The sequence below is a fragment of the Sturnira hondurensis genome, unplaced genomic scaffold (genome assembly GCF_014824575.4).
Source record: "Sturnira hondurensis isolate 20B ecotype Veracruz unplaced genomic scaffold, ASM1482457v3 Scaffold0021354, whole genome shotgun sequence".
Classification (NCBI taxonomy): Eukaryota; Metazoa; Chordata; class Mammalia; order Chiroptera; family Phyllostomidae; genus Sturnira; species Sturnira hondurensis.
Window position 1 is genome coordinate 3,785,776 of NW_028093985.1, and position 27,590 is coordinate 3,813,365.

The window sequence follows — 27,590 nt, forward strand, 5'->3', positions numbered from 1 at the left end:
TGTAAATAGAGGATCTCTACCTGGGGGGCTTAAAAACTCAGGTTCTCTCTATATTCCAAGGGAATCTGTGTATTCTGTGGAGCTGCGTAGGCGCATTACAGAGAATTGTTTGGCCAAGATGGTTTACTGGTAACCTTGCTGAGTAGTATTCAGTAATATTCATTACTAATCAAACAGCGGACAAGACCTTGACTTGAGCAGTTTCTTTGAGATGCTTCTGTGATTATCACCAGTCTAGGATTGCCAATGCCTGAGTCTTCTCTCTTCTCAGCCAGTGAAGCATTAGCATCAGGAAAATCTAGATTTTTGTTTCTCATTGTTTGATTCATTAATATTCTATTAGACATTTACACAAGTGCTTTTAATTATGGTACCTAGTATGATTCACTGCCTCCCCACACCCATTCTTTTATAATGTTAGTCTGCAAAACTATATTTGGATGTGTGGAAAAATTATGCAGTATGTAATAGTGCACAATTGAAACTGCTAAAATATCCATGTGCTGTTTAACGGATTTCTAAAATTGCAGCACCTTTGATTCATGACTTACTATTCTTTAGTCCTCATGCTTTTTTCTAGACACTAAAATGCAGTGGATAAAGTAGAGGGGAATTTTGTTATATCATTCAGCTACATCTAAGCTGGCCCCTAAGTTTATGACTGGTAAATAGCAACATGTTTCCTTGAGCATATAGAAATTTAAGAACAACTGTGAAACAAAGCATTCTGAGTAATATGCTTAAATTCTTTTCAAATATTAATGCCCCTTCAGTACATATGTTAAATGGGTATGTAATAATTATAGCAAATAAAGATTTTTTCCCTTCAAATCTTGGGTTTTTACCATCACCACTTCTGGCCAACCTAGATGGGTTTGCATGTCAGCTGTGGTCTGTAGGCTTCTTCCCTGGGCAGGTGTGTGATCTTTTAGCAATATGCTAACTACCTATGGTAAGTTGAATTAATAGACTAATAGTAATAGGAAATGTTTGTCATTGTTGGGGTGTTTGTTATAGTACCTAGGCTAAAATTAATATTAATATATTAATTTTGTACACTGTCTCATTTAATCTGCACAATTCTTTGAGATTGGTACAATTAAATTTTATGTGTTTTCTGGTAAATTCTAAACATTTAAGGAAGAAATAATATTAATTCTACATAAACTGTTCCAGAGTATAGCAAAGTTGCATACACTTTCCAACTCATTTTATGAGGCCAACATTACTACTAAAACTAGACAAAGATATTGCAAGAAAAGAAAATTTCAGACCAATATCCCTTATGAACATAGACAAATATACTTTCAACAATATACAAGGAAATTGAATTCAGAAATGTATGATAGGATAATACATTATGATGAAGTTTTCATCCTAGGAATACAAAACTGTTTTAACATTCGAGTATAATATCAACAGTCTGATAGATTCAGAAAAAGTATTTGATAAAACTTTGCAACTATTTATTATTTTCTAAAAATCTCTCAGCAGATTCAGAATAAAAAGGAGCTTCCATATAAAAGGCATCTATAAAAACCTTACAGCAAAGATAATAACTAATTATGAAAACCATAATGCTTTTCCCTTGATACTGGCAATTAGGTAAGGATGTTTATTTTAACCATTCTTATTCAGAAATGTATTAGAAGCTATAGCCAAAACAAGAAAAAAAATGAACGGTATGTAGGTTGGAAAGGAAGAAATAGAGAACTGTCTAGATTAACAGATGATATAGTTCCAAGGAATCACAAAAACTTCTGAAACAAATATATCATAGCCAGTCTTACCCTTATGTTTTAGTGATAAATAGTTGGAAATTCAAACTTAAGTAAATTTTGTATATATTTAAAATAGTACACAAAAAGATATATTTAGTTATAAATATAACAAAATATGTGCAATATCTTCATTCTGAAAACTATGAAGCACTGGTGAAGGAAATCAACACTCTTTAATGGAGAATTATACTGTGTTCATAGACTGGAACACTGAGCGTAGTAGATATGTTGGTTTCCCTCAAACTATATTGATTCAGGACATCCAAATCAAAATCCCAGCTGGACTGATCAACTAGCTGACTCTAAAATGTATATGGAAAAGCAAGGAAACAAGAAAAATAGCAGAACAGCTTTGAAATGAACAGTTGGAGGAGTAACATTACTTGACTTTGAGATCAACTCTTAAGCTTCAGGTCTCAAGACAGTCTTAACTGGCAAAAGGATAGACATACAGAACAATGGAAAAGAATAAAGATTCTAGAAATAGATCCATACATATATATGATCAATTGATTTTTGAAAAAAGTACAGAGGGAGTTCAATAGAGAAAGAACAGTCTTTTTAATAATGATACTCAAATCTTTAGAAATCCAAATGCAAAAAGACTCCTACAATTTTCAATTCATACTTTATACTATATGCAAAACTTAATTTCAAGTGGAGCATAGAAGTATTTGTAAAACATACAAATATAAATCTTCTGGAAGAAAATATTACAGAAAAGCTTTGTGATTTAAGTTCAGAAAAAGATTTTTAGACATGAAATCAAAAGCATGATCTATAAAAGAAAATCTTGAAAAATTTGACTTTATCAAAACTAAGAACTTCTCTTTGGAAACTATTAAGAGAATGAAAATCAAGCCACAGACTGGGAGAAAATATTGGCAAAATCTTTAACCAATAAGGAACTTGTATGGGTAATATATAAAAAAACTCAAACTCACAAATTAGAAGACAACACAGTAAAAAAAAATGGGCAAAATATTTGAAGAGACTCTTCACCAAAAAAGATATAAGAATGGCAAATGAGCACAGAAAGATGTTTGATATCATGTCTCATGATTGAAATGCAAATGAAAGCCACATGTGTTTGTTATATGTTTTGCACATACAGATGGGAACTTACTGTGTGGTGTTTTCATTTGCGGGAGATTTAAATACATATGGATTGACTTTTACATCAAAAGTCAATCCGTATTGACTAGAGTGACTTAAAACAAACAAACTGACAATCCCAAGTGCTGACAAAGATGTGGAACATTTGGAACTCTTATACACTGCTGATGGAAATGCAAAATGGTACGTTGAGAAACACTTTGGCAGTTTCTTATAAAGTTTAACATTTATTTACCATATGGTCCATTCATCCTCATTCTTGATATTGATCCTTATCACACATGAAATGAAAACTATGTTTACAAAAGAACCTGTATGTGAATGTTTATTTAGGCATTACTCATCTCTCTAAAACTTGGAAACAACCCAATGTATTTTAGCTGGTGAATGGTTAACAATAAATAAATAAATAAATAACAATAAATAAATAAACCAAATAAATTATGGTTTATTTACCCAGTGGAATGCTAAATAATAGAAGAAGAAACAACCTACTGATGAATGCAACAATAAGGATGAATCTCAAATGCATTATGCTAAGTGAAAGCAGCAGCAGATACACAGTATATGATTACAGTATGTGATTATAGCAGTTTTATGATGTATTGAAAATAGCAAAAAAAAGATGGTTCCCCAGGGCTGGGGTCGGAGGAGATGTTAACTGTGGGTGGACTTGGGTAATTTTGGGGGGTGAGAGAACTGTTCTATGTCTTGATTATGATATGTTGTGTGTTTGTCAAACTTGCAGGTATACTAGGGTGAATTTCACTGCATGTAAATTATACCTTGACAAAATTCTAAAACAATTTAATGTGTTGCCTTTCCAAGTAACTTTTTCATATCACCTAGATGTGTTTCTGGTTTGGTTTCCCTGTCCTTGGTGCCTCCTATCCTTGTCTTCAGTAACTGGCTCTTCTCCCAGCTCCCCCATTATTGTCTGGATGGACTCTAGCTCCTACTAATTGACCGTCTAGCTCCACCAAGCACTGTCCCCCTCTGATCAGTTGTACAAAATTGCCTTCCCCAGAGCTAATCCCTTGCAAGCCCCATGTTTTGATCTCATGATAGTCTCCTCTGAAGCCAGAGTTTGGCAGGTTTTTACTTTTTACCTGATTACCTAGAGGAGGATAGATTCTTTCCACAATCTCCTTAGCATGTTTGCTCCCACAGGCTCACCCAGGGTTCTGAATGATGCTGTCCAGTTCTCTTTATCTAGATTTTCAGTGGACATATGGATGAGTTTTATAGCAGATTATGATTTAGGATACTTAATGCTTTCTTGTTCAAATAAGAACATTTTAGTTTGAAAGGTGGTAGGGACTTCCGGCCAAGATGGAGGTGTAGATAGATACTCTTCACTTCCTTGCACAACCAAAAACACACAACAAATTTAAAAACAAACAAACAAAAAAAACCCTAACTGCCAGAAAATTGAACTGTATGGAAGTCCAACAACCAAGGAGTTAAAGAAGAAACATTCCTCCAGACTGATAGGAGGGGCAAGGATGGGCAGCTGGGGCAGAGAGGACTTGCAGCAAGGTGATGGACTGAGTGGGTGAGGCAGCAGCTGGCGGATCATAAATTCTCACATTTGTATATGGATAAACAGGGGAGTGAGACAGATCACACAACCCAGGGTTCCAGTGCAGGAAACTAAAGCCTCAAAAACCTCAGGCTGTAAAAATCTGTAGGGGTTGCAGCAGTGGGAGAAATTCCTAGTCTCACAGGAGAGTTTGTTGGACAGGCTCACAGGGTCCTAGAACATACACAAACCCATCCACCTAAGAATCAGCACCAGAAAGGCCCAATTTGCTTATGGCTAGTGGAGGAAGTGGCTGAAAGCAGGGCAAGAGCTGAGCAAGTGACATTGTTCCCTCTCTGACCCTCCTCCACATACAGCACCACAACTTAACGCAGCAACGTGGGTTGCCCCACCCTGGCAAATACCTGAGGCTCTGCCCCTTACAATGTAACAAGTGCATCGAGATAAAGAAATACAGGCCAAATGAAAGAACAGGTCAGAACTCCAGAAAAAGAACAAGTGATGAGAAGTTAGCTAACCTACTAGATAAAGAGATCAAAACACTGGTAATCAGGATGCTCATAGAAATGGTTAACTATAGACACAAAAGAGAGGAAGAAGTGAAGCCTATGCAAAATGAAATAAAGGCAAATATACCAGGAACTAAGAGTAAAGGGAAGGAAACCAAGACTCAAATCAACAATTTGGACTAGAAGGAAAAAATAAACATTCAACCAGAATAGAATGAAGAAACAAGAATTTAAAAAAATGAGGGCAGACAACTTTAAACCCTTCAACATCTAAATCACAGAGGTGCCAGAAGGAGAAGATGAAGAACAAGAAATTGAAGACCTATTTGAACAAATAATAAAAGAGGACTTCCCCAATCTGGCAAAGGAAACAGACTTCCAGTCTAGGACAGAGAGTCCCAAAGAAGGTGGACCCAAAGAGGAACACACCAAGGTACATCATAATTACATTACCCAAGATTAAAATGAAGGAGAGAATCCTAGAAGCAGCAAGAGAAAACTGGACAGTTACCTATAAAGGAGTTCCCATGAGACTATCAGCTGATTTCTCAAAAGAAACCTTGCAGGCAAGAAGGGGTTGGAAAGAAGTATTCCAAGTCATGAAAGGCAAGGACCTACATCCAAGATTACTCTATCCAGCAAAGCTATCATATAGAATGGAAGGGCAGATAAAGTGCTTCCTAGTTAAAGTCAAAGTAAAGGACTTCATCATCACCAAGCCCTTATTATATGAAATGTTAAAGGGACTTATCTAGGAAATAGAAGAAGATAAAAAACTATGAACAGTTAAATGACAACAACCCCCCAGTTATTAACAAATGAACCTAAAACAAAACAAAACAAAACAAAACAAAAAACAAACTAAACAAGCCACTAGAACAGGAACAGATTCCTAGAAGTGGAGATCACATGGAGGGTTATCAGTGAGTAGGGGGAGGGGAAAGAGTGGGTGGGAAAGGTACAGGGAATAAGAAGCATAATTGGTAGGTACAAAACGTACAGGGGGAGATTAAGAATAGTATGGGAAATGGAGAAGGCAAAGAACTTATATGTATGACACGTGGACATGAATTAAAGGGGCGGAATGCTGGTGGGGGGGAGCAGTGCAGGGTGGAGGGGAATAAAGGGGAAAAATGGAATAACCCTAATAGCATAATCAATAAAGTATACTTAAAAATAAATATACTTTGTGTTAATAAAAAAGGCGATGGGGCACTATTAATAATTATTCCAGGATATCAGGTATGAACTAAAATTGTCCCAGATACATGGCCACACTAATTCCATGGCACAGATATTCCATATAGGTATTCAACAATTATTCATGTTCACTTTTAAGCCGATTAAGTTAAAAGTGGCTATATAAGCAGTTCTTCATTTTTCTGCATGAGTCGCATAGTACGTTGCTATGGCATATTCAGCTACAACATAATTCTTCCTTTTTTCCTACTCAAGGAGCTCTATCAGAATGGAAATGAGTGAGAGTTGATACTTTAGGGTAGTGGTTCTCAAATTTTACTGTGGGTATACATCACTCGAGGTTCTTGTTAAAATGCGGATTCTGATTCATTAGGTCTGGGGTGAGACCTGGCATTCTGCATTTCTAAATGAGCTCCCAGGTAGTGCCAACACTGCTAGCCCATAGATCAGTTTTTGAGAAGCAAGGCTTCAGGGGAACCTTTCAAAATCACTGGCCAGTTTAGAAACTTGGATTGTTGGTAACACAAAACACCTGATTTCTCATCTGATTGCTAGACACTCAAGTATTGAGACACTAAAACAAAGATCTGTTGATTCATAGTAATTAAATGTTTTGGTTCAATAAAAATAGTGGAAAAAATTCACCCTAAATTTCTTGATGAGGTCTATGCAGCCAAAGGCAGTTAAGACCATTTATTGATTCTCTTTAGTATAAGAAAGTTTGAGGGAAATAGCTATATTCTGCACACACACAAAAGAAATGAATGGACTATTGCAAGCAATTTCTTTTCAAGTAATTTTAAAATGGCTTTCTTATATTTAATTAAATTACAGTGTTTTCAGATATTAAATGAGATATAGCTTCCATTATTACCTTACATTGAAATTTGATAATTATCACCAAATGGAAACAGTCACAGTAACACACACGTGTGCCAAGCAGAATCTGTCACAAACCCTCTTTTTCCTTTATGAGATTATTTTCAAGTATATCCAAATTTAGTGATTTTTTCTGTGATAGTTATCAGCAAGCAACATACTATTCCAAATTAAGATATTTTAGTAATACCCACAGTTAATGTTTATCAGTTTTGTTTGACCAAATACATGTTCTGGTAGAATTCTAGTTTGATATATTTCCCCAACCTTTCCATATTTAGCACAGTGTAGAGGGGTTCTTGGGTAGTTTCAGACCCAAAGAAAGGAATCGCAAGTGTGAAAAATGAAATTTTGGGACATACAGAGACTCAACACAAAGAAGTCAGGACTCTATTTTCTTGTAGAGCTAAATCAGATTAATGACCTGTCCCACATTGATTTAGTGTATGCATTCTTCACATTGTCCCCTTCTATCAGTTTTAAACACATGCAAATACACACTGAGTGCTCCCTGGTTCTGTTTTACTACCTAGTTTAGACACATTAACTGGTTAATTTTTGAGGAAGTCACAGACGCCAAATAAATAGTAACAGTGATAGACAAGTAAGGTTCTTTTTTTTCTAATTTCACTTTCAGTGTTTTAGTTTGTATTAGTTTATAAATTTGTTGAGTACTGTCATCTTTCTGTGAAAAATGCAAACCCTTTTACAGAGCACAAAAGTAGTAATTTATATACTGAAGTTACATCCTCTCCTAACTTCTACTCTCAAAATTCATAGTAATTGCATAACAACACTGATTACCATGCATGCTGGGTTTTAGAGATTGGTAACATAAATCAAAAGCTGACAGTTATTTTAGATGCTTTATGCCAGCTTTCTAATTACTTGATGAAGAAAAACAGACCAAAAGCTGTTAAAACACTTGCCTAACTATGGAACGAGTTAGTGACAAAGGTTGTCTTGAAATCCAACCCTCATCATTCATAGTTCAATGCTGTTTTATATTGTTTCCTCTTTGTTTTCCTTTTGTGTTATGTAATTTTAAATGTCCAGGGCATCCACATATTTTATAAATTTCATTTTAGAGAACAGCAGAAAATATCCAGAGAAAGAACCAACAAGGAATCAAGGGTGCATCTAGGTCTCCGAAATTTGCTTTGAGTTTGCTCCAGACTTACCAAAACAATTTCTTTCTGCTACTTTTACTTGCTTCTAGTATCCTCCAAAGAAATAGACAAACATAAGTACCTGCTTTCAATTATCCATGGACTTTTTGCTGAAATTAAGAAGCACCAAATATCAAAATAAAGTCCAGCAGAGGGAAGTGACAGGCAGTGTGGAGGCCGTGGTCAGCACTGTGAGATTTGTATGTGGCAGCTTGTACAGAATGACTATTAAGTATTCTTTTTTTTTAATTTGTTCAGTTATTGTCCAAGTACAGTTTTCTGTCTTACTCCCATCCCAGCCCACTAATGGCAGTCAGTATTGCCTGAATGGGAAGGAAAGGAGCTGGCCAGAGTGCTGAAATGCCTGGCAGGTCCAACAAAAAAACAGAGCAGCACTTCCTGAACTTATTTGACCATGGAACAATTGAAGCTAAATCCAGGGGTCAATTATCAGTTCTCACCTTAGTTAACTATCAGCAATTTTTGACACAGTTGATCAGTCTCTCCCTGTGCTAATTGTTAAGAAATTGTCTATCAGCTCTAAACCTACTTATATTCTGTTTCTGGTGCTGGCAATGGACTCTGCACCCTACATTCCGCTCCAACAGAGCTTTGAGGTGGTGCCATGTTGTTCTCTGTCAACAGGACATACTGAGAGCCCAGAGGAGTAAGAGGGTGCTGGCTTCTTCTCATGTGCTTCCCAGGGGCTTCCTGTCTCCATGTGGTTCTGGTGTTATGGCTTAGAAAAACTTCTCTACCCTAGAAGTGACAGTTTCTTCCTATTGCCACATATGATTCCAGTTTGAAGAGGAGTTTTTGGCAGAATTTTATGGTTTTATTAACACAGATACAATGTGCACACGATCTGTCTATTCATTTTCCTGGCTGCCCAGCCTGGCATTGGGATTGGTGGCTCCAATGGCCAGCTGGGCTGCTCCGTCCACAATGGCTGGATTCTTCTTTGTGGTTCTTCGCGGAGACATTGTGAGCAATCCCAGCACAGTAGGATTTGTTGCGCATCTGCAGCACTTCAAGCTCCTTTACACTGTGGACCAGGAACTTCCCAAAGCCACCAGGCAGCATGTGCTTTGTTTTCTTGTTGCCCCCGTAACCAATGCTGGGCATCAAGGTCAGGCCCTTGAATCTTCTGCTCACCTATTGTCAGTGCCTCTGGGTTTCTGTCAGTTCCACTTAATTTTGACATAACGGTCAGACTCATGCTGAATGGACTCATGCTGAATGCTCATGCTGAATAAATCTAAATTTATTTTTAGAGGGAAAGGGAGGGATTAAGTGAGGGAGAGAAACATCAATGTGTGGTTGCCTATTGTGTGCCCCCTACTGGGGACCTGGTTCAAAAACCAGGCAGGTGCCTTGATTGGGAATCAAACCAGTGACCCTTTGTCTGCAAACCAGCACTCAGTCCACTGAGCCACACCAGCCAGGACTTGGTCCTCTTTTTGACAACCTTGGGTTTCATGAGAGGTCTAAAGGCAGCCATGGTGCTGAGTAGGGGATGGCTACCACCTCCAAAGGCAGTGCTGAGGAGAGACGATTTGAAGTTTTTCCAGCACTCGTGTGGCCTATCTCTACTGGGTTGAATAGTGTTCCTTCTGAAGTCATGTCTTTCCAGAACCCCAGAATGTGACCTTATTTGGAGATGGAGTTTTTGCAGGTGTAATTAGTTAAGATGAGGTTATTCTGCGTTAGAATGGGTCCTAAACCCAGTGACTGGTGTCTTTATTAGAAGATGACATGAAGATGGAGGCAGAGCTTGGAGTGATTTGCCTCCCAGCCAAAGGACACCAAGGGTGCTTGGCAACCACCAGAAGTGAGGAGAGAGGCACGTAGCAGATATCCCCTCACAGCCTTCAGAGGGAACATGGCCTTGCTAACACCTTGTGTACATGCTTTTGTTCTACATACTGAGGACAGATATATCTGTTTTCTTAAGCTACCAAATTTATGGTCATTTTCTGCAGCAGCTCTGGGACACGAATGCACTGTCTCATCATAGCCCTGTCAGAGACAGAAGCACTAGGTGCCGACAGCCTCTTTTTAGAAAAGGCTGCCAGACCCATGCAGTCCCTCCTGTGAGCTCAGGAACACCAGCACCAGCTGGGCAGCACCTGCTTCTTTGGGGTCTGAGCTCATCTCTGTGGGGCCCTTCCTCTCAGCTTCCTTAATAATTCCCCCAACCCTTCCTGGAAGTGCTCGTTTGTTCCCCTTGCAGTTGCATCCTTTGTGATACTTTAGAGTTCACGTTTTCCTGTTTTTGTTACCTAGTTAACAAGTTCGTGTTTAATAATTATTTATATTAAATTCTCTTGATTCAGCATCCTGAATGGATCCTGGCTGATACACATCTCCCTGATATAGTTTTATTGTTAATTCCCAGTGAGATGATATTCTCTGGGGCTTCCTCCTGCCAGTAGGTCACACCTAAATCTACTCTGCTGGTTTATTCTCTTCTTTGTAAACCCCTAACCTTCCTGTGATCCAGAGTGCAAACCTTTCCTCCCATCTCCTCCCCTCCTCTCCACCTACACTGACTCTCGTGGCAAGCTTATCCATGCTCATGGGTTTAAAACCCATCTCTATGCAGTTGACTTCCAAATGTATATAACTTTGACCCAGACCTCTGTCCCCTGAACTTCAACTGCATACTCAGTCTCTCCCTTGCATGTCTAATCAATACTTTAAATTTAATATGTATGTTTAAAAATTGGACTCCTGATCTTTTCTCCCCACCCCCACCCAAAGCTGTTGCTTCTATACCCAATTCCGTTTTATTTGACGGGAAATCCACATTTCCTCTCACACTCTACATCAAGAAGTCCTTGCACCTCTACCTTCAAATTATGTCCAGAATCTGATTGCTTCTTACCACCTCCACTGCTGCCCCTTACCCCTGTCTGAACCACCTGAGTTACTGAAATTGCTTCCTACCTGGTCTCTGCTCCCACTCTCAAACTCTAGAGTCCATCCTCAGCAAAAGCAGCCAGAGAGATCTCTTGAAAGGAAGTCAGATCATGTGCCTTCTCTGCTCACAATCCTGCCGTGGCTCCTCATCACACTCAGGGTCAAAGCCAAAGTCCTTACAAATGCCCACATGGCTTTACATTGCCTGACCCCCTGCTACCTTTCTGAGCTTGCCTCCTACTCTTCCTTTTTATGACTGTTCCCACCACACTGGCCTCCTTGCTGCTTCTCTGATGCTCCTGACTTAGGGGTTTTATTCCGCCTTCTTTGCTCTGAAGTTTTTTCTCCGTATATCCTCTTGGATGACTGTTCTTTAAGTCATTGCCCAAACTTATCTTCGTGAAGCCCACCCCACATTTCCTAATTATTACTGCAATGTAACCCCTCCCCATTCTCCATTCCTCTTGCTTTGCTTTTCATTTTTTGTGGCACAAATTATCTCCTAATAAATGATGTGGTTTATTTTATTATGATTATTGTGTTTCTCCTCCTGCTTGCATGAAAACTTCATAAGGCAGGAGTCTTGCTTGTTACAGTTGTATCCTGCATGGCTGGCACATAGCAGGAAACAGTGCAGATCCTTTGAATGTCAAAAGAGTGAATACATTCACAGATCACCTGCAGAAGCTCAGTAAATGCTACACTGTAGGGGTAAAGTAGACCACAAAAGTGAGTGCACAAAGGAATTGAGTGCTGCCATAAATGACCAATGGACTTAATGGGAAAATAAACACTTCCAACATGAGGCTTCTTAAGAAAATCAGTAAGTGAACAAAAAATGAAATAATTAACAAGTTTATAAGTGGTCTAAATCAAGAGCAACAGAGTGTTGCCAAATGTGAGAATCATGAACCTTTTTGCTCAATTTCAACAACTTTGAGAGCAATGAGACCTTGTTTCTTTTGTGAATTCTAAATATTTAATATATTAATACCTATTAATATTGAATTAATCTGTATCCCACTGAAGCTAGTTTAAGAAATGCTGCCATAAAATAATGAACTGGCACAAAAGTCAGATTCTGTACATACATAATTTAGATAAAACAACCAATACCACCTATCCTTTTCAGATTATTTTATTTTTTAAAGATTTTATTTATTTGTATTTCAGAGAGAGGAGAAGGGGAAAAGAAAGAAATAAAGGGAAACATCCATGTGTGAGAGATACATTGATCAGTTGTCTCTCGCACACCCTAACCTGGGGACCTGGCCCACAACCCAGGCGCTCTCCCTGGCCAGGAATGAAGCTGGTGACTTTTCAGCTCACAGGCCAATGCTCAATGCCCTGAGCCACACCAGCCAGGGCTCAGATTATTTTCAGTTACATCTTTCTTTGATACTGTGTTTGGCAGTATTAAGAATTGATTTCTTAAGAGGGAAGGAATCACAAAACAAAACACACAAAAACAATAGCTGTATATATAAAATTGATTTCTTAGGACATAGGAGTATTTGAAGACCCATAAAAGAAGGAATTTTCACAAAAGAATTAGTTTTTACAGCATTTTGTTAAGATCTGTCTTTTTAAACTAAAGTTTAATTCTGAACTCGGTAAAATATCTACAAATCTGTTTAAACTTTACATTACACCTAAGTATGCAAAAACCACACTTTACGAAAAGGTCATTCACATTTAGTCTGGACCACACAGTAGGCAAATGTTGAAGATGCCTGTTTTCTAAGGCACTCTTTTGGATGTCTTTGTTTACACTGATCACAGGGAACCTTATTTTAGGGCCACTGACCTATGATTCATGGAGGGTGAGGAATCAACAGAAGATCATGTGACATGAAAGCAAATTAAACATTTTTTAAAGTATTTAGAAAGCATTTTTTTTAATTCTTGATTCTTAAAAAATGACAACAAATACTTGCAATTAAACACTAACACGAAAATAATGAAGTAATTTTTGTTCAAGGATGTGGTGCATTAAAAGAGACAACAAGGGTGCCATGTCCCTGATGCAGGGCTAAATAAAGGACGGGACTGAGACCAAGGAATCTGGAAGAGCCGCCCAGACAGGGACCTAAGAGCAGCAGAGAGCCTTCGGTTCAGATGCTGGGATGATCAGGTGTTAGAGGCATGGACAGCATCTGCAGAACTCTCTCTAAAGAAATGTTTTAATTGCTATATATTTATTAAGAGCTTTTAAGCACGAGTGTTCTTGAAATTCTACGATTCACTGTGTTAGAGAGGGAAATACCTCCCTGTTCTGGAAAAATGAACATCTGTATTTTATAGAGGAAAAAAATGTCTTTCCATGGGATAACCTTAAAAATCATTGAACCTTTTAGGACATAAAAGACTATTTTGGTTCCAAGATGAAGTGTTAAATTCTCTGTTGCTACTTGATGCAGGGATCAAATGGAAATAAAATAGGAGGTCCGTATTCCCACCCTAAAACCAACAGGGGCAGTTTGTTGATTTGGTGAGTTGCAGTGGAGAGAAGTTCGTTTGGTTGTCTGGCATTGTGCAGACAAAGACGAGGCTGACTAACTAATGAACCGGGAAATAGATATTTCAAGACACAGTGACTTAAGTCAACTCTGATTTTCCACAGAAACAGAATAACAATGAGGGGTTACATCTTGTTACCAAGTGCTCTTTGGGGGACTGACTGCCCGTGGTGTTTTTAATCACCTAACAACTGTAAGTGGTGTCTCTGTACCAAATAGTGAGGCATTTTTCTTACATGGATGTCACAAAAGACTTACTTTTATGGGTTTTCCTTTCTTTTTTCTTTTTTCTTTTTTTGAGATCTTTAGGAAGAGAATGCTACTGAATAGAAGAGAAGCTACGGGAGTCTGTCAGAGCAGCTGGCAGGGCCAGCGAGCCTCAGGCAGAGGCCATGGGACAGCAGACGAGGCCTCTGCTTGAAATCAAGGGTGCAGAGAATCTCTGGTGGGCCTCCTCTTTGGCTTGCAAGAAGGGGAGGCATGAATCTACTTGACAATGCAGCATCAATAGAAATACACTTGGGTAGAATTGCTGTATTTGCATGTAAAGTTAGTAGGCAGGACACTGTCTCAAGCAAAGGCATGTCTCAGAAGGAGCTATTAATCTAATTCAGCAGACCCTCAGGAATTGTGGAGTTAACGTTCAGGAATGAACACTCAAGAGCAGTCCCATTAGCTTCTCTGACTTGTAATACCTGTGCTGTACTTGTAGTGCCAAGAGCTGGGAGGCTGGTATGCAGAAGTGAGCGATGGGGACGTGAACCGGTCTGGCAGCCCACCAGCACTGACCTCACCATGGAGCTCTGCTGTTCTCAGTTTGCTTCCTTATGTGCATTTCACAGGGAAATTAGAAACTGGATTTTGGAAGCCAGGATGGGATGAAGGCACGGTGTTGCCAACTTGCCATAAAGATGCTGAGAACCAAAATGTTTGAGTTCAGCATGGCTTAGCAGCTGCAAAAAAGCATTCAGCTGGGAGTCTCAGAATTGGTTTCACATTTCTTAGAACTGATCCTTCGTGATTCTGGGCCAGTACCATTACATCTCTCAACTTTTCCACCTCAGTTTCTCTCTCTTTTTTTAATCCTCACCTGTAGATGTGTTTATTGATTTTTAGAGAGAGAGGAAGTGGGAGCAGGGAGAGGGAGACATCAGTGTGAGAGAGAAACATGGATCGGTTGTCTCTCATACAAGCTCTGGGAATCGAATCCACAACCTATGTATGCTCCCTGACTGGGACTAGAACCTGCGGACTTTTAGCATAAGGGATGATGCTACAAACAGTTGACTCACTTGGCTAGGGCTCAACCTCAATTTCTTTATCTATAAAATTCCCTCTAACTACAAATGAGGGAATGAGGATCAAATGGGATAATGTATGTGAAATACTTTATAAATGTTAATGTGCTATATAGGCCACATGCCATAAATGCATATCCCTGAACACTGAGCTCTGGGAGTGGAATATGGCCTGTACTGTGGTTTTGGTGTTATGGACCAACTGAGGAAACATTCGAAAGTGGGGAGAAGGGACCAGATAGGCCTGATGTATTTTGCTTACATTAAGAGAACCTTAAAAAATCTTTTGCATCATGAAGACCAAAAGCTCTCAGTAAAGTAAAAAAATCAATTTAGAACAAATGAAACTATTTCCAGCCAGGAAGAAAATAATCCACTTATTTTCCATGAGTGTACTTGTTTGTTTTGTCCTTCCAGACATGTTGGTTCAGTCCTCAAAGCCCAGATGCCCCAAATACTCTGTTAAAGCCCAACTCACTGGTCATTTTCATGACAAGCCTTTCAAAACCTTGTTCACACACCTGCTGGCCATGCTTTCAAACACAGTGGAATCAACTGTAAGGCAGCGTCCACCCTGAGCCCGTAGACCTTTCTCTCTTCTGGCAGGCAAGCGGAATGACCCCTTGCCCGCTGCTCCTGCCCCAGCCCTTTGTGGGCACAGCATGTCCGAGGCTGGTGTGCATTTCAGCTACTGCTAATGGGATCGGAGTGGAGAGCGACTTCAGAGGGAGAAGACTGCATTTCCTTCTCACTGGTCTCCCATCCTACCCCTCCAATTCCAGTTCTCAGCATCTTTATGGCAAGCAGACAACATTGCACCTGGTTTCTGATATGTTTCATATCACGCGTCCCACCACTGTTCAGCTTCTGCGTGGCATGGGCTCCTGTGAGTGTGTACTGATTAAATGTTACCATAGCCCAGGAGCTGTTTTTTCTTTAACGGACCTTTGAATGCTAAACACCATCACTGACTTTTTTTAAATCCAGACCTGCCTTACAGAACCTAGCCCTGTCTTTCTTAAAGAATCACACGGGAATTCCTTATGGCGAAAGCAAAAGTGATGATTCATGATGAATCTGTACGGTGACTACTTGTGAATTATGTGAGATGGAGAGGTTAAAGGAAGGCCCTTTTCCAGAAAGGAAATGAATTTCATCCTTCTCCCCCAGCCCCAATATGTCCGGCAGTATATTTCCCTTTGGAGAGGGGCCTCTGGGATGGTTATAATTAGATTCCGTGCTGCCCGTGGAGACGAATGGACGAGGGCAGGCATCTTTCTCCAGACAGTGCCTGCCGTGACGCACACTGTCTGCCGCCCAGGGACAGCATCAAACTAATTTGCCTCCTCAAAATTAGACCAAGGAACATCAAAATTAATTTTCTTTCCTTGGATTGGACTAAGAGGCAGTGATGTTTACCTTGCCCCTGTGTTGTAGGAAGTGCATGGTGGCAGGTGAAGGCCTCAGTCTTCCTGGAGGGAGCCGACTTCTCCTCGTTGGCAGCCTTGGGACACACGTTGTCACCCTGACATGTCTCACCCTGTGAGGGCTCCCCAACACTAGTCCTGGGAATGCTTGTTCTGGAAGATTATTTTGGGCTGCAGGCTCAGATAAGTTTTCCCCCTTCCAGTAGGAAAGAGGCACACAATGCATGCTAGTCTATCAAAGGCTCCAACAAGCCTTATGAAAACAACAACAACAACAACAACAACAAAAGTTCAATTTTGCTTAACTTAGAGTTCTGTTCATTGATTTAACAAATAATTTTAGATCACGTCAGGCCTTCCTCTAGGTGCTGGGAATTTAGCCAAGAACAAAACAGAAGTTTCTTTTCTCATGGAATTTATAGTTTGTGGGGACAGACAATAAACAAATATATAATATGTTGTCATATGGTGATACATAAGAAAAACGGCATAGCCCTGACTGGTGTGACTCAGTGGGTTGGGTGTTGTTTTGCAAACCAAAAGGTCAGTGGTTTGTTTCCTGGTCAGGGCACATGGCTGGGTTGCAGGCCAGCTCCCTGGTTCATGGCCTGCAAGAGGCAACTGATTGATGTTTTTCTTGCACAGTGATGTTTCTCTTCCTCTCTTTCCCCCAAAATAAACAAATAGAATCTTTTTAAAAAAAGACTAATCATCAGAGAAATGCCAATTAAAACCATAATGAAGTATCACGTCACACCTGTCAGAATGGCCACCATCAACACATCAACAAACAAGTAAGTGCTCGTGAGGATGTGGTGGGGATGCGGACTGGTGCAGCCACTGGGGAAAGCAGTGTGGAGAGTCCTCACACAATTAAAAATGCATCTGCCTTTAGACCCAGTGATCCCACTCCTGGGAATATATCTGAAGAAAGCCAAAACACTACCATGAGAGAATATTAGCACCCCTATGTTCATTGCAATATTATTTACAATCACCAGGGTATGGAAGTAGCCCAAGTGTCCATCTGTAGATGAGTGGGTAAAACTACTATGGGACATTTACACAATGGAATACTACTTGGCCATAAAAAAGAAGAAAATCTTATCCTTTGCGACAGTACAGATGGACCTGGAGAAGATTATGCTTAGGGAAATGGGCCAGTCAGAGAAAGACAAATACTATATATGTGGCATCATATGAACAAACTGAACTAACAAGCAAAATAGAGACAAAGTCATAGAAGGATGACAGCTGTGGGTGGAGAGAGTGGAGGGATTGAGCAAAAAAGAAAAAGGATTCATGCACACGGACAACAGTGTGTTTGTGGGGGGGGGTTGTTAAATTGTGATGGAAAATATGCAATACAAAACTTTAAAAAGTAAAGCAGCCTAAAAGATGAGAGCATAATGACATGGGGGTACTGTCTTAGACAGTGTGGTTTAGGGTGCTGGGAAGGACTGTGCCTTTAATTTTTGTAGGCATAGAGTCTGGGGAGAGTCTGGACCCTGCTGTTGAGTAGGTGAAAAATTGCTGTGGGTTGCGTGAGTGTTCAGATTTGCCTTGGGCACGAAGAATATGAGATGAGCCACAACAAGGTCTCTTTCTTTAAAGAACTAGTAGTCTGGTGGGTGGATGGATGACTTCTGATTCCCCTCGTGATCACAGCTTTGGACCTAGATCTGTTCTCATGCATTGGTGGGATATTCAGTAGCCCACTTGGGAGGCTTTAAATCAAGAAGTCTTTCTTATGCCCCAATATCTAACTTAACAACCCACATACTGAGCTTGAAATCCCTCAATTTATGTATTTCCTCAGACTAAAAAAGAATTAAAATGAGAAAAATCTCAGGGGAAAGCAGACTACTTTCAGAGCTCCATTTATTTATATGTTGTGTGTAAATTAGTTGAGCAGCTATTCTTCCAATGACAGTAAAGAAGATTTTGTTGGAAAAGAGACAGACAGATGAGAGCTCCTGTTCTCTGGCAGCCAGCTACCTTGATCCTGCAGAAGTGTCTGGTTCCCAGAGAACCCTGGGCAGACCAGGGGACATGAAGTACACGAACAACCCAGTTCTCTCGCTTTGTGGGTCACGCTGTTGGGACTTGCGCACCACTTGCACCACTGAAACTCCTTGGTCTCCAAGCTGCACTCTCACTTAGCCACAGAATGCTGGTGGAGGCCTTAAGGGAGTTTCTGGTACCTCCCTCCCAGAGCCCATGAACAGTGGGGAAAGTGAGCCAGAGCGTCCGGTGGGGATCTGATCCCAAGCTTGGAGTTACTGAAGTTGCCATCGCCCTAGGAACTTTGCAAAGCGAAATATTTACCAAGAAAAACATGGACAAAGCAGAAAGAAAAAAATGTCACTTTCAGACATTAAAGAGAATGCCTGCCTGTACAAGCCCAGGGGGTGGAGTCTGTTCCTTCATTCTGTTGACATCCCAGGGAATTAGTTAACTGAGGTTCAGGAGAAAGTGTTTTGCTGTTATCTGTGTAATATGGGTGAGGCAGATGATAAATCTAGCTCTGCCTGTAAATGGCATTAGCACTCTGCAAGTATGCTAGTCACATTGCCTGACCTGTTCAGAAAAGGCAAGCAGACAAATAGGCACGCTTCTTGGTACTTTCCTTACAGCTAAACCTTAGAGTGTGTATCTCAGCAACAGCCAGGAATGCCCAGAATGAGTTCTTTCTGAGAGAGGCTCCTGCTTCCTGACTTCCTGGCTAGGCAGGAGCACAACAACCTATGTTTAACTGTCATTGTTCCTTTCATAAAGGAAAATGGCGAGCATTAGCCCTGCTGGACCATGAATTATATTTACAAAGGGCATGCTTCTAGTGATGCGGACCTGGGCTCATGGGGTGCGCCACATTGTGTATGAGATATGAGAAATTCACATGGACTACCAAGTCCTGTGAAGCAAAAAGGATGGCAGGGCCTCTCTCTGAAAAGGAGAAAAAGCCTCAGAGCACCTCAATTACTCTCTAAAGGGGATAGCACCCTAACCCTTGCCTTGACAAACTTTTATTGCTTTTTCTGGGCATATTAAATGATGGTCCTCATTTACTATGCACAAGTTCACTTTAGGTAGTTACCTTTTACAGAAAACAAAGGAGAGGATGCCACTAATCACATCACAGAAGAAGGATATTTGCAAATGCAAAGGTAAAAGTGGTTGAACTGGTTGTACTCATCCTGGAAAGTTTAGCATAGATTTTAGGAAGTTACAGTAAGCACTTGATGCCTCAATTCAGGGTGAGGAAGTTTTAGTAAAATCAAGTCTCATGGCAGTCTAGGTACAATGCAGGCTTGATTCCTCACAGGAGAAACTATCTGTGGGCGTGGGTACTGTGCATCTCTGAGTGGGAGCTGGGCCCATGCCATGCAGAGTGATCTCCTATATTCTAGTCTTCTTTAATTTCAAGTCAACTAGCACTTCCTGAGTTAGGTACCAGGGATCAAGCTTTGCCTTTGGATGTCATTTCATTTAATCCTCCCAAGAGCACTTTTATTTTCCATTTTACAGACAAAACAACTGAGTACTGAGGACCATAAGTAACTTGCCTGATATCACAAAGCTTGTTAGTGGCAAAAGCCGACTGAAACCGAGCTGCATGTTTGTCTCACTAATAAGATCGCTGATTATGTCTAATCACTTAGGTCATTTTAATATGTTGAGCATGCCTGTTTGCTCAGAGGATGTTGTGGCATTTCTGTATAAATTTAAGAACAATTGTGTGTTTATCCCCCTGAGATGGGGTATGTAGTACATGACTCTCTTCATGTTCCTCCGTCTTTGGGTCTCAGTAATCAATTGACACCAGTATTTCACTGGCTTCATAGCCAACTTTTAAACACATGAGATGTAACTATCTTATTTATAAATTGCCTGGGTCCATTTCTTTTTCCTCTATTCCCAGTGAGGAGCAAGCAGAGAAACTGAACTAGTCTCATTTTGAAGTAGCTCCAATGAAAGAATGAACATGGAGATGGGTAAATGATCGCAGATCTTATGAAGCACCTACTGGGTACAACTAAGAGGTGCTTGCATTTTTCTCTTGATTGCTTGGTCTGTATTGAGAAGCTTTTTTTCCAGCTCCTTCATCCTTAAACCTGTCTTTAAAGATTTCATAAATGCTGCCTGTATTGTCATATTATCAGATGATTGTAGTCAGAATAAAGATTATAGCAGATGTGAAGGAACAGGGCTAATGAGATTCAGTTAAAGAAGAGGTCTTTCCAATGTTTAGGTAAATAGGGTTTTACTGAGTTACATTCTTCTAGATCCTTTACTGTAACACCCTACCACTTAGGCTAAAACCCACAACCTTCACTGTGGCCCCCAAAGCCCTTTATGATCTGTCCCCAGCCACCTCCCTTGTCATTCCTCCCTGACACTGCTCGGCTGCCTGATCTCCTTGCCATTCTTCACCCAAGGCCTTTGCTCCTCCTGTTCTGTGTGTCTGCAAAGCTCTGAGTCCCTGGGAAACAGCACGGCCTACGCCCTGGCCTTTGTTGGTCTTCTGCTCAAAGGCTCCCACTTTGACCACTTCCCTTGGAGTAACAGCACCTCCCGCACTCTCTACCCCTCTGCCATCCAATGTGGCAGCTACTGGCCAGGTATGGTTATTGAAACGCGAGTCTTTGCTGCACGTTTATTGGACAGAACAGATATAGAGCATCTCCAAAAGTCCCATGGGACGGCACTGCTCTAACCTCTTACCCTACTTTATTTCTGTTTGCAGCACTCACCACTACCTGAAACTATGTATTTATTTGTTTTGATATCTGTCTTGTCACTAGAAAGAAAACTCCTGCAGTCAGGGATTTTGTGTGTTTTGTTCAATCTCTCATTTTTAGCTCCTTGAAGAATACCTGGCACATAATAGGTGCTTAATAAAGTGAGTGAATGGTTGGACCTTTTGAGGGTCGTTTTGTCATTGCAGGGGAGATGAGGAGAGGTATTGAGGGAAGTCACTCTTCTACCCTTCCTGGCTTTGCAGAGCCTTTGTGTTACCCAAGTGCTTCCAGGAAGGAGTGCAGTTCCTAACTTGTTTTTCCTTTGTGATTCATTAAGTCCCAGTGAAAGAAGAACTGACCTCATTTACTCCAAGTGGTTATTACTGCATTTGTGGGTGGCCAGCCTCTCTGTGATGCCAGGGAAATCATCTGCCAGAAGGTCTTTGGTCATTTCATGGAAGAGGATGTCTTGCTGTTACTTAAGAGGGGGAACTGTGGATGGCAGCTTTGTTACTGATTGTGCTTAGCAATGCAGATTGCTTTGATACTCCACAGGCATCTGTTTTCCCCAGAAGGTGGCAAGATTCTAGCAGCTACTTAGGGACTGGGCTCTGCTGATGACACCCCTGAGGACACCCGGGGCTCCTGCCAGTTCTCCTGCAAAGGCGCCCCCTCTAGCACTTTACCAGACCAGGGGCCCATCTGCAGAAGGGCAGTGAGGGAAAGCTAAGCTAGGACTGTCAGCATGGTTCAGAGCCTCCCTTCCTGGATTTGCCTTGTTAATGCCACATGTGCAGCTTCTCTGATCTAATCCACCATGGAAACTTGGCACCTTGGTTCCACCTTCGTTCCCCTTTGAGGAAGATGTTCTGTTGAGAGACAGCGTACTTCCCGACCCACTGAATTGATCTGAAACTAAAGTTTGTGGCCAAAATATATAGCATGGTTCCGAGAAACCAATAAGCAAATATACAAATCAATAAAATTTTTAAAAAATGTGTATATATATTTATATACATATATATATATATATATATATATACACATATTTTTATGTGTATATATGTATCTTGTCTATTAAGTAACAGCCATAATAAGAAAATATCTAACCAGGAGTGTCCAACCTTTTGGTGCCTCTTGGCTGCACTGGAAGAAAAGTTGTCTTTGGCCATACATTTTTTTTAAGATTTTATTTATTTATCTTTAGAGAGGAAGGGAAGGAGAGAAGGAGAGAAATATCAATGTATGGTTGCCTCTCATGAGTCCCCTGCTGGGAACTGGCCTGCAACCGAGGCATGTGCCCTGACTGGGAATCGAACCGTGATCATGTGGTTCGCAGGCCCACACTCAATCCACTGAGCTACACCAGCCAGGGCTGGCCATACATTAAATACACAAACACAAATAAAAACTGATGGGTAAAAAATGGGTGGCCCCAGGACCCATTTTTCACTCTTAAAAATTATTAAAGACAAAAGAGCTTTCATCTTAGTAGGTTAAATCTATTGATATTTATCATATCAGAAACTAAAACTGAGAAACTTTTAAAACACGAGAAACTGCAAGTGCACATTCCATCAACCATCACAGCCACGATGTCGCACTCTGTGTGTAACCTCTGGAAAATGCCACTGTACCTGCCTAAATGGGGTGAAAAAGTCAAATAACATTTCTATTGCTATGAAAATTATTTTGACATTCCAGTTTCCTTGACAGTCTTGAGGATTTCTGAGAATCCCCACACCATACCTTGAAGACTGCTGCTGTGGAAAATATGCTCATGGCCAAGAACTGCTAAACATGTAGTGAAGTTAAGTGCTGAACTATTTGAGGTAGTCTACTAAGCCAATGACTGGGGAAATTCACAGCAAAGAGAGATAGTAGAGTAATCTGAGAAGTGCGTTGAGTCCAAATGTACAGTGTGATCTAACTTAATCACATGCTCAAGTCCCTACATAGCCTGAAGACTGAAAATATAATTGCTAATTGTTAAGAGTGGGGATCTCTGGGTAGCAGAAAAACATACTTTAAAAAAAATTCTTTGTGACTTTCTGATGATTCCAATTATTTAGAAAAAACTAAAGATTTTATTTATTTATTTTTATAGGGGAGAAGGGTGGGAGAAAGAGTGAGAGAAACGTCAGTGTGTGGTTGCCTCTCAAGGGCCCCCTACTGGGGACCTGGCCTGCAACCCAGGCATGCACCCTGACTAGGGATTGAACTGGCGACCCTTTGGTTTGTATGCTGGTGCTCAATCCACTGAGCCTCACCAGCCAGGGCCGATTATTTCTTAAGCATGGTTTACTTTTGTAACCAGAAAAAAGATTGCTTTACTAAACTGAATTCCGATACTTCTTCAAGAAAATATTGATCACTTTGGCTCCCTTGAGAACATTCCTTCCATTAGGAGGTCTGAGACCTTCAGAGACGTTCATGGGTGTGAACAGGTTTGTTATTTGGATGAGGCCTTTAGATTTCACTAACGTGGAATTTGTGGAGATTTAGACAACTGCTGAGGCCAGTTTACACTGGCTTTGGAGAGCTGTTCTTCCTAGAGCAAATTAATTGTGTCAAAATTGGAGAAACAGTATATTCATGTAATTAAAATGAAAATTTTCAGGTTCTTGTAATGACTTATTACTTGAAAAGAGATTTAGCAGATATGCTCAATACTCTATTTTTGTAGCAAGACTGTTTTGAAATCAGAAGAGATTAAATTTTGAAAATATATCAGTTTTTGCTAGACTTGAAAGAAAGACTGTATTTCATTTTAGAAATACTATTTTAATGTAGACTTTCTGCCTTTCATCCTGCTTCCCTCAATTAATTCTAATTAGTGAGTTTTGTGGTATTTTATAATAGAGACATTAGAATTTTAAAGGATCTTGGTGTTTATCTCAACACAGTTTTTCCCATAGTGTAAAGTGAGGAGTGCTCAGCGCTGTCATGTTGAGGGTGGGCGTGTTCCATTTTAGGGAAGCTTGGGAAATGGTTGGGTAACACAGCCATCCCCAGCCTTCTTGGCACCAGGGACCACACCAATTCTGTGGAAGACTGTGGCAGGGGCGGGGGGACAGCAGAGCTCAGGCAAGCTTTGCATGTGGCCCAGTTCCTAACAGGCCTTGAGGGGTACCTTGGTCCTGGGAGTTGGAGAGCCCTGGGGTAAAACAGATTCTTTACAAGGAACAAGCTTTGCATTGAGGATATATATGACATATAAGACAGAAACGTCCTCATTTGTTTTGAGCATGAATTTTTTTCTATCAGAGCACCTCGCGGGGCCGCAAGTTGCAGACTGTACTCCGAGGAACTGCTGACTTGGACGACTTCCTCTGGAGGAAAGGGGATCTGAGAGTTGGCCCCTTAGGGTGCCTATGGTGCTTTATAATGTTTTATTTTGCTAGGTCCCTGTTTTCAGGGAGTTTGTGTTCTAATAGGGACATTACCTATCACACTTACCCATCACATTCATGGGTAAATAAAAAAAGAGACATGACTGAATGCCAGAAGAAAGCAACCATGCCAACTGGAAGGTGTGCTTAGGTTAAGCAGCAATGAAAGGAAGTTGCTTCTTGAAGACAGTGGCCTTGAACTGCATCTAGAAAAATGAGAATTTACACATATTTGCACTAAGTTTAAAGGTTTGGAGGTCAAGAGGCATCCTTCAGTGATAAAAGTGTGATGTCAAAGATTTGGGCATGGCTGGAATGATGGGTCAGTAACTGTTTCTTCATCTCAAAATGTGCTCTTCTCCCATCCAAAGGCTTCTCTTCAGAATACTGTCTGACCAAAGACACGGAGTTCTGAATTTTTCCTCTGGTCCCCTTCCAATAGCCTCAGTATGAGAGTTAGACTACATGCAGTAGCGATGTGGTTGTCTTTACAAGGTATTTACAGCTCCCACAAGGCCATGCCCACCCTCGCATCCTCCTGCTGTCTCCAGACCACCAACGTCCATGTGCTGATCTTTTTTGTTGACAGTCGATATAAGGTCCAGAGGTTTCAACCTATGCTAAATAAGCATTTCAATGAGTATTGCCAGCGAGAATAAGCATATTCATAATCTAGATGGTATATTGCAACAAATCTCTTGAAGTATGTTGTTTTAATAATTACTAGAGCATCTATTGAACCTGAAATTGATTTTAGGCTTTTTTTAAAAAAAATCACCATTTTTTTCAGTCTTACGTGAAACGGCCTTGAAGTATCTAGTTGTTTACAATAAACCTTATTTGCATTGTGGGTGGTGAATATTATATGTTGCCTTTCTTTCTGGTATTAATCATAAATAAAAATGTGTATTAATTTGGAGTGATGCATTATAGTGTCTCTCAAAGTATTTCTGGACTTACTGCCAACTTTAGATCTTTACTTCCTTGTCTTTTTATTTCAGTAAAACCCTATTTTATAACATTACTATAATGTCATCATATACAACTAGTCTTATGTTATATGTCATAAGAGATGGAAAGCGGTAAAGCTTATTGGGGTGGCCGATACACTCTGCCCTAAGGTCTTGGCCAAAGTTCCACAGCACCAAGTTGATTTGGAATGTTATTCCCACTCCTTGGGTTTCCTCTTACGTACAGGAATCTCTCCTGCTGCCCAGGAGAGACAGCTTAGGGAAACACACTTGCAGCTTCCCCCTGGCCACCCATACACATCTGCTCAGGAAAGGAGTGATTTCTCTGGTGAATCTGGGGAAAGACCTTGGCCTGCTGGCCTCAGCCTCTGGGGAGGAAGTTACTCAGGTCTGCTACTTGCAGCGTGGACACTTCCCTGGATGCCCCTCTTCCTGCTCCCAGGAAGGAGTCCGGCATGGTCCAGCTGCCTGCACTGGGAAGCTGGTATGGCATCTTCTGGGTCATATGTCTCCATTAGATCAGAATTTAGCAGGGGAAGAGGGTTGTTATACATGACCCCTCTCCCTAACCCCAACACACTAGACTCTGCAAGCACTTTGGAGGCCAGGCATGGAGGGCTGCTCTCTGTTAGCACAGCTTTGCAGCTTCCAATTTCCTTTTCCATCACGTGCTCCCATTTCCACTGGGAGTAGATGTAGTGGGTAAGTAGCTGGACTCAGGAGTAGGATTGTCTGGGTTTCAATTCTCACTGGGCAGGTTTGCTTTCTCCCATCTGTAAAATGGGGATTTTAAAAGTACCCACCACCCACGACTTTTGTGAGGATTGCTGTTGTGCAGTAATACCTCTGAATGGCTTAACACGTGGCCGACATAATAATAGGTGATCTGTTATTGTTGCTGTAATTACTTTATGAGGGCACAGTGCTTTTAAAGCTGCATGAATGCAATTACTAAAAGGATGGACTCTCCTAGCATCTAGAAGATTCTAGAATGTTTTGGGGAGGAGGATTTATTCAAACTTTTTTGGTGATGGCGGTTGTGAGGGGCCAAGCTGAAGGAAGCACTGGGGGTCTGGGCACAGTGTGGGGAAACAGGGAAACATCCATGTGTGCCTGTGTGGGTTGTAGGTGATGAGAACGTGTGTAGGACAGCTTTGGAATAGCATTAGTGTTATGGATACGTGCTGATTGGCATGGGCCGTCAAAAAAAAAAGAACTAAAAGTCTGTTTTGTCAGAATAGCTCTCATTTATGTGTACAACTTACTATTTGTGCAAGGGGATTGACTCATACCATGGCTGTGCAGGTGATTAAATATATCAGATAAGCTTTGCTGTGAGTATTATTGGGTTTTGACAGTCACTTTTATAAATCGTTTTTAGTCAGCTGTGGGTCCTGCCATTTAGTATGACTCGCAGGGTATCTAAACAAGTTGTAGTGAATGCTAACTGTAGGAGATACTCTTCACATTCTGCCCAGACACTCTTGGATCCCTTTCCTGTGTTGTTTCTCGAACTCCCCTCCCCTGGCTTCAGTGTACCTTTGCATCTACCAGACAGCACCTGGCCGTCTTCAGAGGAGGGCCCTTAGACCCCTGGGACTGCTTTCAGTGTGTAGGGAGAGCTGGAAGTGCCTCTGGTCCATCCTCACCCCTGGGTGGTCCTTAGTCAACAGTGGACAGTGTGGGAGAATGAAAGCCCAGCACGTTGGCCTTGAGTAGGAAGAGCTCTGAGGCATAACCACACTCCTGAGTTATTCAGGACAATAGAGGGTGATCAGACTGAAGCTCACACCCGTGGGACTCTGCCTAAAACCACAGCCCTGCTTCAACTGCCCCCTCCCTTGCCGGCTTCCTCCACTCCCTCCCAGGCTTCCTTTAATAAATGATTCCTGCCCGATTCCTCATCACAGAATCTGCTTCTGGGGAACTTGAATTATATGCATTTCATTTATGCCAAATTCTGTGCTGAACATGGTGTAAACACCAACTCTTTTAATCCTCACAGTGCTGTAGGGTAGTTTTCGTTATCTTTATTTTGTGGAGAGGTGCACTGCCTTGAATAAGGGAGAAGGGGCAGTTTGTACTTCCTGGAGGTTCGTCACTTCGCCATGAGTAATGTGGC

At 40.9% G+C, this 27,590-nt stretch overlaps 1 protein-coding gene and 1 pseudogene across 2 annotated transcripts in view; one reads left to right on the forward strand and one right to left on the reverse strand.

The window, feature by feature from the left end:
• The window catches only part of SV2C (synaptic vesicle glycoprotein 2C), a 189,825-nt gene that overhangs the window by 16,023 nt on the left and 146,212 nt on the right, over positions 1-27,590 (forward strand). The gene's annotated exons all lie outside the window — the stretch shown is intronic.
• LOC118977285 (60S ribosomal protein L32-like) lies at positions 9,067-9,698 on the reverse strand (annotated as a pseudogene).